This window comes from Salvelinus alpinus, chromosome 35 (assembly GCF_045679555.1).
Source record: "Salvelinus alpinus chromosome 35, SLU_Salpinus.1, whole genome shotgun sequence".
Classification (NCBI taxonomy): domain Eukaryota; kingdom Metazoa; phylum Chordata; class Actinopteri; order Salmoniformes; family Salmonidae; genus Salvelinus; species Salvelinus alpinus.
In genome coordinates this window covers 524,679-538,983 of record NC_092120.1, presented here as the reverse complement: position 1 = coordinate 538,983, position 14,305 = coordinate 524,679, and the positions used below count along the sequence as shown (strand labels likewise).

At 44.6% G+C, this 14,305-nt stretch overlaps 1 long non-coding RNA gene across 1 annotated transcript in view; it reads left to right on the top strand.

Annotated features, from left to right (window-relative positions):
• LOC139564397 (uncharacterized) overlaps window positions 1–14,305 on the top strand; it is a 418,006-nt gene that overhangs the window by 258,967 nt on the left and 144,734 nt on the right. The window lies entirely within an intron of this gene.

Below are 14,305 nucleotides of genomic sequence, written 5' to 3'. Positions count from 1 at the left end.
ACCTAGTCAAGAACTACAGGAAACGTATGATCTCTGTAATTGCAAACAAAGGTTTCTGTACCAAATATTAAGTTCTGCTTTTCTGATGTATCAAATACTTATGTCATGCAATAAAATGCAAATTAATTACTTAAAAATCATACAATGTGATTTTCTGGATTTTTGTTTTAGATTCCGTCTCTCATAGTTGAAGTGTACCTATGATAAAAATTACAGACCTCTACATGCTTTGTAAGTAGGAAAACCTGCAAAATCGGCAGTGTATCAAATACTTGTTCTCCCCACTGTATGTTATAAAATTGAATGAAAAATTATGTAGCATACGCCAATACATTAAATACCGTAAATAGTCACTTAATGAAAACTCCCAAGGAGATAGGGAAGCATCAGGAGTGCAGCTATAAAATTATTTCACAAACAGTGTGCTGTCTTCCCCAAGGACATGGGGAAGCATCAGGAAGCCAGCAATTGTATGGTGGCCTGTTACCATCCAACTTGTGTCGTTATGTCTTCATCCAAGACAATGTTCATTCTCTCCACAATGTCTTTGAGGACTGCTTGCTTTGAATTGTTCCTTAGCTGTTGGTTGCACTCCGTTCTTCCTATTTTGGCTCTACCCATATCCAATAACTTCACCGCCGAAGTGCCAGCATGTCTGTGAAAGTATCTGGGAGTACGTGTTGAGTTAGTGAGTAGCTCAAAGTCTTGAACAAAAAGGGGTGTTCCTCTGGTATTTCATCTTTATTTTCACATGTTAAGTAACTCTCTCCATTGTCTGAATGTTTCCTCAAGAATACTTTCTAGCTTGTTCAAATCCCTCTCAAATCAAATCAAATCAAATTTGATTGGTCACATACACATGGTTAGCAGATGTTAATGCGAGTGTAGCGAAATGCTTGTGCTTTTGGTTCTGACCATGCAGTAATATCTAACAAGTAATCTAACAATTTCACAACAACTACCTATGAATAAGAATATGTACACATAAATATATGGATGAGCGATGGCCAAACGGCATAGGCAAGATGCAGTAGATGGTATAGAGTACAGTATATACATATGAGATGAGTAATGTAGGGTATGTAAACATTATATAAAGTGGCATTGTTTAAAGTGACTAGTGATACATTTATTACATTCAATTTTTTATTATTAAGTGGCTAGAGATTTGAGTCAGTATGTTGGCAGCAGCCACTCAATGTTAGTGATGGCTGTTTAACAGTCTGATGGTCTTGAGATGGAAGCTGTTTTTCAGTCTCTCGGGCCCAGCTTTGATGCACCTGTACTGACCTCGCCTTCTGGATGATAGCGGGGTGAACAGGCAGTGGCTTGGGTGGTTGTTGTCCATGATGATCTTTTTGGCCTTCCTGTGACATTGGGTGGTGTAGGTGTCCTGGAGGGCAGGAAGTTTGGCCCCGGTGATGCGTTGTGCAGACCTCACTACTCTCTGGAGAGCCTTACGGTTGTGGGCGGAGCAGTTGCTGAACCAGGCGGTGATACAGTCCGACAGGATGCTCTCGATTGTGCATCTGTAAAAGTTTGTGAGTGTTTTTGGTGACAATCCAAATTTCTTCAGCCTCCTGAGGTTGAAGAGGCGCTGTTGCGCCTTCTTCACCACACTATCTGTGTGGGTGGACCGTTTCAGTTTGTCAGTGATGTGTACGCCGAGGAACTTAAAACTTTCCACCTCTTCCACTACTGTCCCGTCGATGTGGATAGGGGGGTGCTCCCTCTGCTGTTTCCTGAATCATCTCCTTTGTTTCATCTCCTTTGTTTTGTCCACAATCATCTCCTTTGTTTTGTTGACGTTGAGCGTGAGGTTATTTTCCTGACACCACACTCCGAGGGCCCTCACCTCCTCCCTGTAGGCTGTCTCGTCGTTGTTGGTAATCAAGCCTACCACTGTCGCCTGCAAACTTGATGATTGAGTTGGAGGCGTGCATGGCCACTCAGTCATGGGTGAACAGGGAGTACAGGAGAGGGCTGAGAACGCACCCTTGTGGGGCCCCAGTGTTGAGGATCAGCGGGGTGGAGATGTTGTTTCCTACCCTCACCACCTGGGGGCGTCCCGTCAGAAAGTCCAGGACCCAGTTGCACAGGGTGGGATCGAGACCCAGGGTGTCGAGCTTAATGACGAATTTGGAGGGTACTATGGTGTTAAATGCTGAGCTGTAGTTGATGAACAGCATTTTTACATAAGTATTCCTCTTCTCCAGATGGGTAAGGGCAGTGTGCAGTGTGATTGCGATTGCGTCGTCTGTGGACCTATTGAAGCGGTAAGCAAATTGGAGTGGGTCTAGGGTGTCAGGTAGGGTGGCGATGATATGATCTTTGACTAGTCTCTCAAAGCACTTCATGATGACGGAAGTGAGTGCTTCGGGGCGATAGTCGTTTAGCTCAGTTACCTTAGCGTTCATGGGAACAGGAACAATGGTAGCACTCTTGAAGCATGTGGGAACAGCAGACTGTGATAGGGATTGATTGAATATGTCCGTAAAGACACCAGCCAGCTGGTCTGCGCATGCTCTGAGGACGCGGCTAGGGATGCCGTCTGGGTCGGCAGCCTTGCAAGGGTTAACACGTTTAAATGTTTTACTCACGTTGGCTGCGATGAAGGAGAGCACGCAGGTTTTGGTAGCGGGCCATGTCTGTTGCACTGTATTGTCCTCAAAGCGAGCAAAGAAGCTGTTTAGTTTGTCTGGGAGCAAGATATCAGGGTCCGCAACGGGGCTGGTTTTCTTCGTGTAGTCCGTGATTGACTGTAGACCTTGCCACATACCTCTCGTGTCTGAGCCGTTGAATTGCGACTCTACTTTGTCTCTATACTGACGCTTAGCTTGTTTGATTGCCTTGCGGAGGGAATAGCTACACTGTATTCGGTCATGTTTCTGGTCGCCTTGCCCTGATTAAAAGCAGTGGTTCGCGCTTTCAGTTTTGCACGAATGCTGCCATCAATCCACGGTTTCTGGTTGGGGAAGGTTTTAATAGTTGCCGTGGGTACAACATCACCGATGCACTTGCTAATAAACTCGCTCACCGAATCAGCGTATACATCAATGTTGTTGTTCTACGCTATCCGGAACATATCCCAGTCCACGTGATCGAAGCAATCTTGAAGCATGGAATAAGATTGGTCGGACCAGCGATGAACAGACCTGAGCACAGGCGTTTCCTGTTTTAGTTTCTGTCTATAGGTTGGGAGCAACAAAATGGAGTCGTGATCAGATTTGCAGAAAGAAGGGTGAGGGAGGGCTTTGTATGCGTCGCGGAAGTTGATTGTAAGGAATTCTAGGTCAGGTGAACGAAAGGACTTGAGGTCCTGTATGTTCTTATGATCACACCACGACTCGTTAATCATAAGGCATACACCCCCGCCCTTCTTCTTACCAGAGAGATGTTTGTTTCTGTCGGCGCGATGTGTGAAGAAACCAGGTGGCTGTACCAACTCTGATAACGTATCCCGAGTGAGCCATGTTTCCGTGAAGCAGAGAATGTTGCAATCTCTGATGTCTCTCTGGAAGGCAACCCTTGCTCGGATTTCGTCTACCTTGTTGTCAAGAGACTGGACTTTGGCAAGTAGTATACTCAGGAGCAGTGGGCGATGTGCCCATCTAAGGAGCCTGACCAGAAGACCGCTCTGTCTGCCCCTTCTGCAGCGCCGTTGTTTTGGGTCGCCTGCTGGGATCCGATCCATTGTCCTGGGTGGTGGACCAAACAGAGGATCCGCTTCGGGAAAATTATATTCCTGGTCATAATGTTGGTAAGTTGACGTTGCTCTTATATCCAATAGTTCCTCCCTGCTGTATGTAATAAGACTTAAGATTTCCTGGGGTAACAGTGTAAGAAATAATACATAAAAAAACAAAATACTGCATAGTTTCCTAAGAACGCGAAGCGAGGCGGTCATCTCTGTTGGCGCCCTCTATCTTCCTAATTTCTTCTTTCATTAGTGATACTTCATCTGATGGGACCTGGCATGGCGGTGACTCCAAGTTCACACTGGTTGGAGAGTCAGTCCCCCCTTTGCTTTTGTTGTCTGGGACTCTCCCTCACCCCCTGCTGCTCTTCTCCTAAAATGTGGGACTATGCCTCACCGTCTATTCAATCCAATTGATTGGACATGATTTGGAAAGACACACACCTGTTTATATAATGTCCCACATTTGACAGTGCATGTAAGAGCAAAAACCAAGCCATGAGGTCGAAGGAGTTGTCTGTTGAGCTCCGAGACAGGATTGTGTCGCGGCACAGATCTGGGGAAGGGTACCAAAACATTTCTTCAGCATTGAAGGTCCCCAAGAACACAGTGGCCTCCACCAAACTTCTTCCATTCTTAAATTAAAGACGTTTGGAACCACCAAGGCTCTTCCTAGAGCTGGCCGCCTGGCCAAACTGAGCAATCAGGGGAGAAGGGCCTTGGTCAGGGAGGTGACCAAGAACCCAATGGTGACTCTGATAGAGCTCTAGAGTTCCTCTGTGGAGATGGGAGAACCTTCTCTGCAGCACTCCACCAATCAGGCGTGAATGTGTGAGTGGCCAGACGGAAGCCATTCCTCAGTAAAAGACAGACCCAAACCCAAACCCAGACCTTGAACCCAAACTCCGCTTGGAGTTTAACAAAAGGCACCTAAAGACTCTCAGACCATGATAAACAAGATTCTCTCGTCTGATGAAACCACGATTGAACTCTTTGGCCTGAATGCCAAGCGTCATGTCTGAAGGAAACCTGGCACCATCCCTACGGTGAAGAATGGTGATGGCAGCATCATGCTGTGGTGTTGTTTGTCAGCGGCAGGGACTGGGAGACTAGTCAGGATCGAGGCAAAGATGAACGGAATAAAGTACAGAGAGATCCTTGTTGAAAACCTGCTCTTGAGCGCTCAGGACCTCAAACTGGGGTGAAGGTTCACCTTCCAACAGGACAACGACCCTAAGCAAACAGCCAAGACAACGCAGGACTGGCTTCGGGACAAGTTTCTGAATGTTCTTGAGTGGCCCAGCCAGAGCCCGGACTTGAACCCGATTGAAAATCTCTGGAGAGACCTGAAAATAGCTGTGCAGCATAGCTCTCCATCTAACCTGACAGAGTTTGAGAGGATCTCAGAAAGGATCTCTCTGCTTCTACATCTGCATTGCTTGCTGTTTGGTGTTTTAGGCTGGGTTTCTGTATAGCACTTTGTGACATCGGCTGATGTAAAAAGGGCTTTATAAATACATTTGATTGATTGATCTACAGAGAAGAATGGGAGAAACTCCCCAAATACAGGTGTGCCAAGCTTGTAGCGTCATACCCAAGAAGACTCGAGTCTGTAATTACTGCCAAAGGTGCTTCAACAACGTACTGAGTATAGGGTCTGAATATGTAAAAGTAATATTTGTTTTTTAATTTTTAATACATTTGCCAACATTTCTCAAAAACGTTTTTTGCTTTGTCATTATGTCATTGTGTGTAGATTGATGAGGAAAAAAACAATTGAATCAATATTAGAATAAGGCTGTAACAAAATGTGGAAAAAGTAAAGGGATCTGAATACTTTCTGAAGGCATTGCATCTCATGCTGTCTGGTCAAAAATAATATGACATTGTGGCTGCCCGTAGCATTGAATGCGATGGAAGCCACCGAGCATTTGGCCACCCTTGATTTAAAAAAAGTATAAAATAATAGCCAATCAGCATTGAGCTAAACTGAGTGAGCACCAAAAAAAAAAGTGTCAAGAGTAGCCAGTTTGGATTAGGCTTCAAACCAATCATATTAAAAGCAAAACGTCATTGACAGAAAAAACTTGAATTGTTGCATCTCCTTTTGTCGTTGTTCTCTGGTGGCTAGCTAGCTAGCTAAAATGGTCCCTTTTCTAAATTAGACATGGATGGAGATTTGGACTTGTGGTTTTACTCCATTCTCCATACTGGCCAATGATTATAACGCTGATTCTGATCCAACCGTAAATTCATACATTGTGCCCCTGGCCTGAGAGGATGGAAGTTCAACATGTAGGCTAGCTAGATGTACTAGGATAATGTTGACTAGCTAGCTCATTGTTGATCATGAAAGGAAGTTAGGCTAGCGATCAAGCATTTTAGCTAGGTAGCCTAAGACAACAAAAACTAAAAGCGTGTACTGTATGACAAAGTCATAGACCGTTTCGTCAACATGAAAGAGAGGAGGATGGCATTGGCGTGTCTCTACCAGTAGGATAAGTCAACATGTTTTTTCTACTTGCACCCCCCCATCTTTTAGTTGTCACTGTATTAGACTAAGCATACTGTAGGTGATTTGATGATGTTGAAATGTTGAAGTTAATATGGCGCTGGAATAATGTAGGCAGCTCCTTTGCGACTTGCGGTAACTCTCTGAGGGTTTTAAATCAATAGTTGTTTAGCAGTCTGAAAATGTCAGAAACATTAACTTGCTTGACCATGCTGTAGGTCATGTAACGGTTTGTTAAATGCAATATGCTTTGTGGACTTCACCGACAGATGTTGCTCTCCGGTTTTGTGATGAAACAATGGTGTGGTTTAACTTATTCTGCCACTGTGTCTCCTTATTGTCTCGGCCTTAGGCCTATATATCACAGTGGAAAGGCATATGAACTAGCGGGTTATAGGGCAAACAAACACACAGGTTGTGATATAGATTTTTTTCTAGCTTGGCTTCCCCAGTGGTTTTATCCACACACTGCTTTTGATGGCACTGCTCATGCTAAACTGCCTTTTGGCCACTAGAGGCCTCTATCCTCCTCTTTGGCTTAGCTCATAGACTTCAATAGAACCAGAAATAAAATGAGGGAGTGGCATGTCTCACTTCCTCATCATAATTGCGCCCTTCTCTACACATTTGGGGTGGATAATAGCATTGAAGTTAGAAAGATGGTCCAGTAGCCGAAAGGTGTATGGTTTGCATCCTGGTGCATAAAAATGGTTGTGTCCTTGAGCAAGGCACATAATCCCAATTTCAGTTAATAATGGCTGTGACCCCACTCTGTAGGAGCAGGATATCAAATCAAATCAAATCAAATTTTATTAGTCACATACACATGGTTAGCAGATGTTAATGCGAGTGTAGCGAAATGCTTGTGCTTCTAGTTCCGACAATGCAGTAATAACCAACAAGTAATCTAACCTAACAATTCCACAACTACTACCTTACACACACCCACAAGTGTAAAGGGATAAAGAATATGTACATAAAGATATATGAATGAGTGGTGGTACAGAACGGCATGGCAGATGCAGTAGATGGTATAGAGTACGGTATATACATATGAGATGAGTACTGTAGGGTATGTAAACATAAAGTGGCATAGTTTAAAGTGGCTAGTGGTACATGTATTACATAAAGATGGCAAGATGCAGTAGATGATATAGAGTACAGTATATACATATGAGATGGGTAATGTAGGGTATGTAAACATTATATTAAGTGGCATTGTTTAAAGTGGCTAGTGGTACATTTTTACATAATTTCCATCAATTCCCATTTTTAAAGTGGCTGGAGTTGAGTCAGTATGTTGGCAGCGGCCGCTAAATGTTAGTGGTGGCTGTTTAACAGTCTGATGGCCTTGAGATAGAAGCTGTTTTTCAGTCTCTCGGTCCCTGCTTTGATGCACCTGTACTGACCTCGCCTTCTGGATGATAGCGGGGTGAACAGGCAGTGGCTTGGGTGGTTGTTGTCCTTGATGATCTTTATGGCCTTCCTGTGACATCGGGTGGTGTAGGTGTCCTGGAGGGCAGGTAGTTTGCCCCCGGTGATGCGTTCTGCAGACCTCACTACCCTCTGGAGAGCCTTACGGTTATGGGCGGAGCAGTTGCCGTACCAGGCGGTGATACAGCCCGACAGGATGCTCTCGATTGTGCATCTGTAGAAGTTTGTGAGTGTTTTTGGTGACAAGCCGAATTTCTTCAGCCTCCTGAGGTTGAAGAGGCGCTGCTGCGCCTTCTTCACAACGCTGTCTGTGTGGGTGGACCAATTCAGTTTGTCCGTGATGTGTACACCGAGGAACTTAAAACTTTCCACCTTCTCCACTATTGACCCGTCGATGTGGATAGGGGGGTGCTCCCTCTGCTGTTTCCTGAAGTCCACAATCATCTCCTTTGTTTTGTTGACGTTGAGTGTGAGGTTATTTTCCTGACACCACACTCCGAGGGCCCTCACCTCCTCCCTGTAGGCCGTCTCGTCGTTGTTGGTAATCAAGCCTACCACTGTAGTGTCATCCGCAAACTTGATGATTGAGTTGGAGGCGTGCATGGCCACGCAGTCGTGGGTGAACAGGGAGTACAGGAGAGGGCTCAGAACGCACCCTTGTGGGGCCCCAGTGTTGAGGATCAGCGGGGTGGAGATGTTGTTACCTACCCTCACCACCTGGGGGCGGCCCGTCAGGAAGTCCAGGACCCAGTTGCACAGGGCGGGGTCGAGACCCAGGGTCTCGAGCTTGATGACGAGTTTGGAGGGTACTATGGTGTTAAATGCTGAGCTGTAATCGATGAACAGCATTCTCACATGGGTATTCCTCTTGTCCAGATGGGTTAGGGCAGTGTGCAGTGTGGTTGCGATTGCGTCGTCTGTGGACCTATTGGGTCGGTAAGCAAATTGGAGTGGGTCTAGGGTGTCCGGTAGGGTGGAGGTGATATGGTCCTCGACTAGTCTCTCAAAGCACTTCATGATGACGGAAGTGAGTGCTACGGGGCGGTAGTCGTTTAGCTCAGTTACCTTAGCTTTCTTGGGAACAGGAACAATGGTGGCCCTCTTGAAGCATGTGGGAACAGCAGACTGGGATAAGGATTGATTGAATATGTCCGTAAACACACCAGCCAGCTGGTCTGCGCATGCTCTGAGGACGCGGCTGGGAATGCCGTCTGGGCCTGCAGCCTTGCGAGGGTTAACACGTTTAAATGTTTTACTCACCTCGGCTGCAGTGAAGGAGAGCCCGCAGGTTTTGGTAGGGGGCCGTGTCAGTGGCACTGTATTGTCCTCAAAGCGGGCAAAAAAGTTGTTTAGCCTGTCTGGGAGCAAGACATCCTGGTCCGCGACGGGGCTGGTTTTCTTTTTGTAATCCGTGATTGACTGTAGACCCTGCCACATACCTCTTGTGTCTGAGCTGTTGAATTGCGACTCGATTTTGTCTCTGTACTGGGACTTAGCCTGTTTGATTGCCTTGCGGAGAGAATAGCTACACTGTTTGTATTCGGTCATGCTTCCGGTCACCTTGCCCTGGTTAAAAGCAGTGGTTCGCGCTTTCAGTTTCACGCGAATGCTGCCGTCAATCCACGGTTTCTGGTTTGGGAATGTTTTAATCGTTGCTGTGGGTACGACATCGTCAATGCACTTCCTAATGAACTCGCTCACCGAATCAGCATATTCGTCAATATTGTTGTTGGACGCGATGCGGAACATATTCCAATCCGCGTGATCGAAGCAGTCTTGAAGCGTGGATTCAGATTGGTCGGACCAGCGTTGAACAGACCTGAGCGCGGGAGCTTGTTGTTTGAGTTTCTGTTTGTAGGCTGGAATCAACAAAATGGAGTCGTGGTCAGCTTTTCCGAAAGGGGGGCGGGGGAGGGCCTTATATGCGTCGCGGAAATTAGTATAACAATGATCTAGGGTTTTTCCAGCCCTGGTAGCACAATCGATATGCTGATAGAATTTAGGGAGTTTTGTTTTTAGATTAGCCTTGTTAAAATCCCCAGCTACGATGAATGCAGCCTCAGGGTGTGTGGTTTCCAGTTTACAAAGAGTCAGATAAAGTTCGTTCAGGGCCATCGATGTGTCTGCTTGGGGGGGAATATATACGGCTGTGATTATGATTGAAGAGAATTCCCTTGGTAGATAATGCGGTCGACATTTGATTGTGAGGAGTTCTAGATCAGGTGAACAGAATGACTTGAGTTCCTGTGTGTTGTTATGATGATCACACCACTTCTCGTTAATCATAAGGCATACCCCCCCGCCCCTCTTCTTACCGGAAAGATGTTTGTTTCTGTCGGCGCGATGCATGAAGAAACCAGCTGGCTGCACCGACTCCGTTAGCGTCCCTTGAGTTAGCCATGTTTCCGTGAAGCAGAGCACGTTGCAATCCCTGATGTCTCTCTGGAATGCTACCCTTTTCGGCGCCGAAAAGAGATGGCCGCCTCGCTTCGCGTTCCTTGGAAAATATGCAGTATTTTGTTTTTTTATGTGTTATTTCTTACATCGGTACCCCAGGTAATCTTAGGTTTCATTACATACAGTCGGGAGGAACTACTGAATATACGATTAACGTCAACTCATCATCGTTCCTACCAGGAATATGACTTTCCCGAAACGGATCCAGTGTTTTGCCTTCCACCCAATACAATGGATCTGATCCCAGCCGGCGACCCTGTGCGACGCCGAAAAAGGGGCAAACGAGGCGGTCTCGTGGTCAGGCTTCGGAGACGGGCACATCGCGCTCCACTCCCTAGCATACTACTCGCCAATGTCCAGTCTCTTGACAATAAGGTTGATGAAATCCGAGCACGGGTAGCATTCCAGAGAGACATCAGGGATTGCAACGTGCTCTGCTTCACGGAAACATGGCTAACTCAAGGGACGCTAACGGAGTCGGTGCAGCCAGCTGGTTTCTTCATGCATCGCGCCGACAGAAACAAACATCTTTCCGGTAAGAAGAGGGGCGGGGGGGTATGCCTTATGATTAACGAGAAGTGGTGTGATCATCATAACAACACACAGGAACTCAAGTCATTCTGTTCACCTGATCTAGAACTCCTCACAATCAAATGTCGACCGCATTATCTACCAAGGGAATTCTCTTCAATCATAATCACAGCCATATATATTCCCCCCCAAGCAGACACATCGATGGCCCTGAACGAACTTTATCTGACTCTTTGTAAACTGGAAACCACACACCCTGAGGCTGCATTCATCGTAGCTGGGGATTTTAACAAGGCTAATCTAAAAACAAAACTCCCTAAATTCTATCAGCATATCGATTGTGCTACCAGGGCTGGAAAAACCCTAGATCATTGTTATACTAATTTCCGCGACGCATATAAGGCCCTCCCCCGCCCCCCTTTCGGAAAAGCTGACCACGACTCCATTTTGTTGATTCCAGCCTACAAACAGAAACTCAAACAACAAGCTCCCGCGCTCAGGTCTGTTCAACGCTGGTCCGACCAATCTGAATCCACGCTTCAAGACTGCTTCGATCACGCGGATTGGAATATGTTCCGCATCGCGTCCAACAACAATATTGACGAATATGCTGATTCGGTGAGCGAGTTCATTAGGAAGTGCATTGACGATGTCGTACCCACAGCAACGATTAAAACATTCCCAAACCAGAAACCGTGGATTGACGGCAGCATTCGCGTGAAACTGAAAGCGCGAACCACTGCTTTTAACCAGGGCAAGGTGACCGGAAGCATGACCGAATACAAACAGTGTAGCTATTCTCTCCGCAAGGCAATCAAACAGGCTAAGTCCCAGTACAGAGGCAATAAACCACATTTCTAAATTCACATATCACCTATATTTTTGATTGTAACATAGTTTATAATCTCACAATGGGCCTGCCAACTGTAGCCTATATAGTAATTACATTTACATTACATTTAAGTCATTTAGCAGACGCTCTTAGACTACAATTGGAAAATGTTTTAGTTCCCAGTGTCCTTAAAGTGTTAACATATTTGTGAAAACTGTGGGAAAATATAACAGCTCTGTATCTAAATCTTTTTAGATTTTTTTTGTGTAGAATATTTATAAAAAATCAGTAAACAATCAATAGTTAGCTGTAAACTATTTGTATTTCACCATTTGATTATATGAGTGACACAGTATGCCAAAGCATTCTTTTTGTTTTGATGCTGATTTTTACATACACAGAAACACAAAAAGTGTTGTCACAACTACACTCTTAAAAGCACCAACACTCAGGTTGAAGAACCACTTTGGGTGATTCAGAGTAGTTCAATTCATTTTCTAAAACGCTTTCTCTGTATCCTAACACTTACCATTCAAACAACCTCCAAACACCAGAGCTCAGCTTAGGTAAACTACTTTTCTGTTTTCTCAATGACATTAAAATCAGCATTGGAAAAAGGCACAAGTTTAAATTTGTTCAGCCTGAGCGAGTCTGACCACAAGTTGGAGACCACTATGATGACACACCAAATGGGTTTGATGGATTGCGGGAAAAGAGCAGGAATAGGCTTGCAGGCTGTTTTTACAATGTAGGCCTATGACATGTTTTTACATAAAAATAAAAAAATCAGCACAATTTACTCTAGATTAAGCAATAAAAGCCCCACTCGTGGTCTTCTTAAATTAAAGTTATTTTTGACAGTATGGAGCACAACATCAGGAACTTGTTTTCCAAAGGCTGGGATCCGCACTAGGCAGCTGCTGTAAGAGCAGTTGCATTTTTCACTGACTGTCACTGGTCGCAAAAACATTGTTTGAAACAAAACAATTCTTGATAGTCAGCTTAAACTTCTTCAATTCAACCATTATTGTGTTAAAATACACATATAGTCTAAATTTGTGAAAAGCCATCCACAACAACCACAATCTGTAAAGTGCAAAAAGCTAAATGAGAGCAGAAGTGTGATTCACATCAATGCGCTATGTAGATATCAATAAGCAATATCCGTATCGCCCGTGGCTACACCACTGCTGTCGTCTTTACCTCCAAGCGTTTATTCAAGTTGGATCATCTTTGGACACCAACAGCAGTCACACCATTACAATAGCTTGGACTGTAGCCTGCAAGCCTATTCCTGCTCTTTTCCCGCAATCCATCAAACCCATTTGGTGTGTCATCATAGTGGTCTCCAACTTGTGGTCAGACTCGCTCAGGCTGAACAAATTTAAACTTGTGCCTTTTTCCAATGCTGATTTTAATGTCATTGAGAAAACAGAAAGGTGTCAAAAGAACATTTTGCAAACATCCTTTCTGAATTTAAAAGGCATCCTAGAAGTAGGCCTAATCGATTGACAAAGTCATGAACATTTTGATAATTTGAATAAACCCCCTTTGGGCTGTGATAAAAAATATGCCTCCTGGTCAAAATGACCTCAGTGGGTAGTATGAGATTTAATTGTGAAGATGATTGTTTTCTTGACAGCTACCACACAAATGTCAATAGCCAGGGAGACCCCATATAGTTTTTGTCATTCTCACTCAGATATCATATTAACATGGCATAAGTCATGGCAAAATGTGTAGAATTGAAAGGAAATTCTCTTTAAAACAGCAAATATGTCTCTCCACCCCATGACAAAATGGGTAGAATTGCATGAAATTACCTTTAAAACAGATTTTTTTTCTCTGTTCCATGGGAAAATTGCATGAATTTTGCTACAAAATGTCAAAACAATTATCTTCGCCCCATGGCAAAATGTGTAGAATTGCAGTAAATAAACTTTCAAACTTACATTTGTCTATCAACCATCAAGAGGGGGACCCCTAAAACGTTTTTGCCACGATGTGGGTGGCCCCCCAACCAAATCTCCCTTAAAAGGCCCCCCAAAATGCCCTGTCAGTAGTGATGCTGCCCTGATAATTTGTTCAATTTCTGATTTTGGATGGGGCCGTTTGGGTCTGTTAATGGCAATCGCTCATTAGATGCATTAGATGTACAGAACTGCTGGTCTTGATTATCATCACCCAGTCTATGTATTTTTTAAGAGAGTGTACACAACACAAACCTTGGCTTGTACATGCATCATTAAAACACACAAACACGTTCTGCGTTGTTCGTGTGTTCGTAGTTCGTTCTGCGTTGTGTACTTTTAATTAGGACACTGCCACAACTGGAGGTCTGCTGGTTGGATTATTTTTATTTGCCCTGCACACGAAGAGACAACACACAATATTTTATCCCTTGGCGCAGCCACAGGTCTCAGGCACCTTGCTAGCCGAAGGTCAGGCAAAAGAGAGCGCCAAAAAGAAATAACAGGTGCTGCGTGCACACATTCAGTGCACAACAGCACACCATACAATACCAGTAAAATGATATAGAACATAATTCAGACAAAATAAAAGACATACCTGCACATGAAGAGACAACACACAATATTTTAGCCCTTGGCGCAGTCACAGCTCTCAGGCACCTGCGCAAGCACATGGACACTCACTCAAACACTGTCCCAAGTACTCACAAGTTACAATAGATACCCTAGTTAGTGAGCTCGGTGAAACTTGTTAACATAAATCTTTATATTGTCCACATTGTAACAAACTTATGGTTGCATAACAGCTTATTGTGTAACATTACCACGGTTTTATATTGAACAGTTTCGGAGCCAAGGACAACATACCTTGC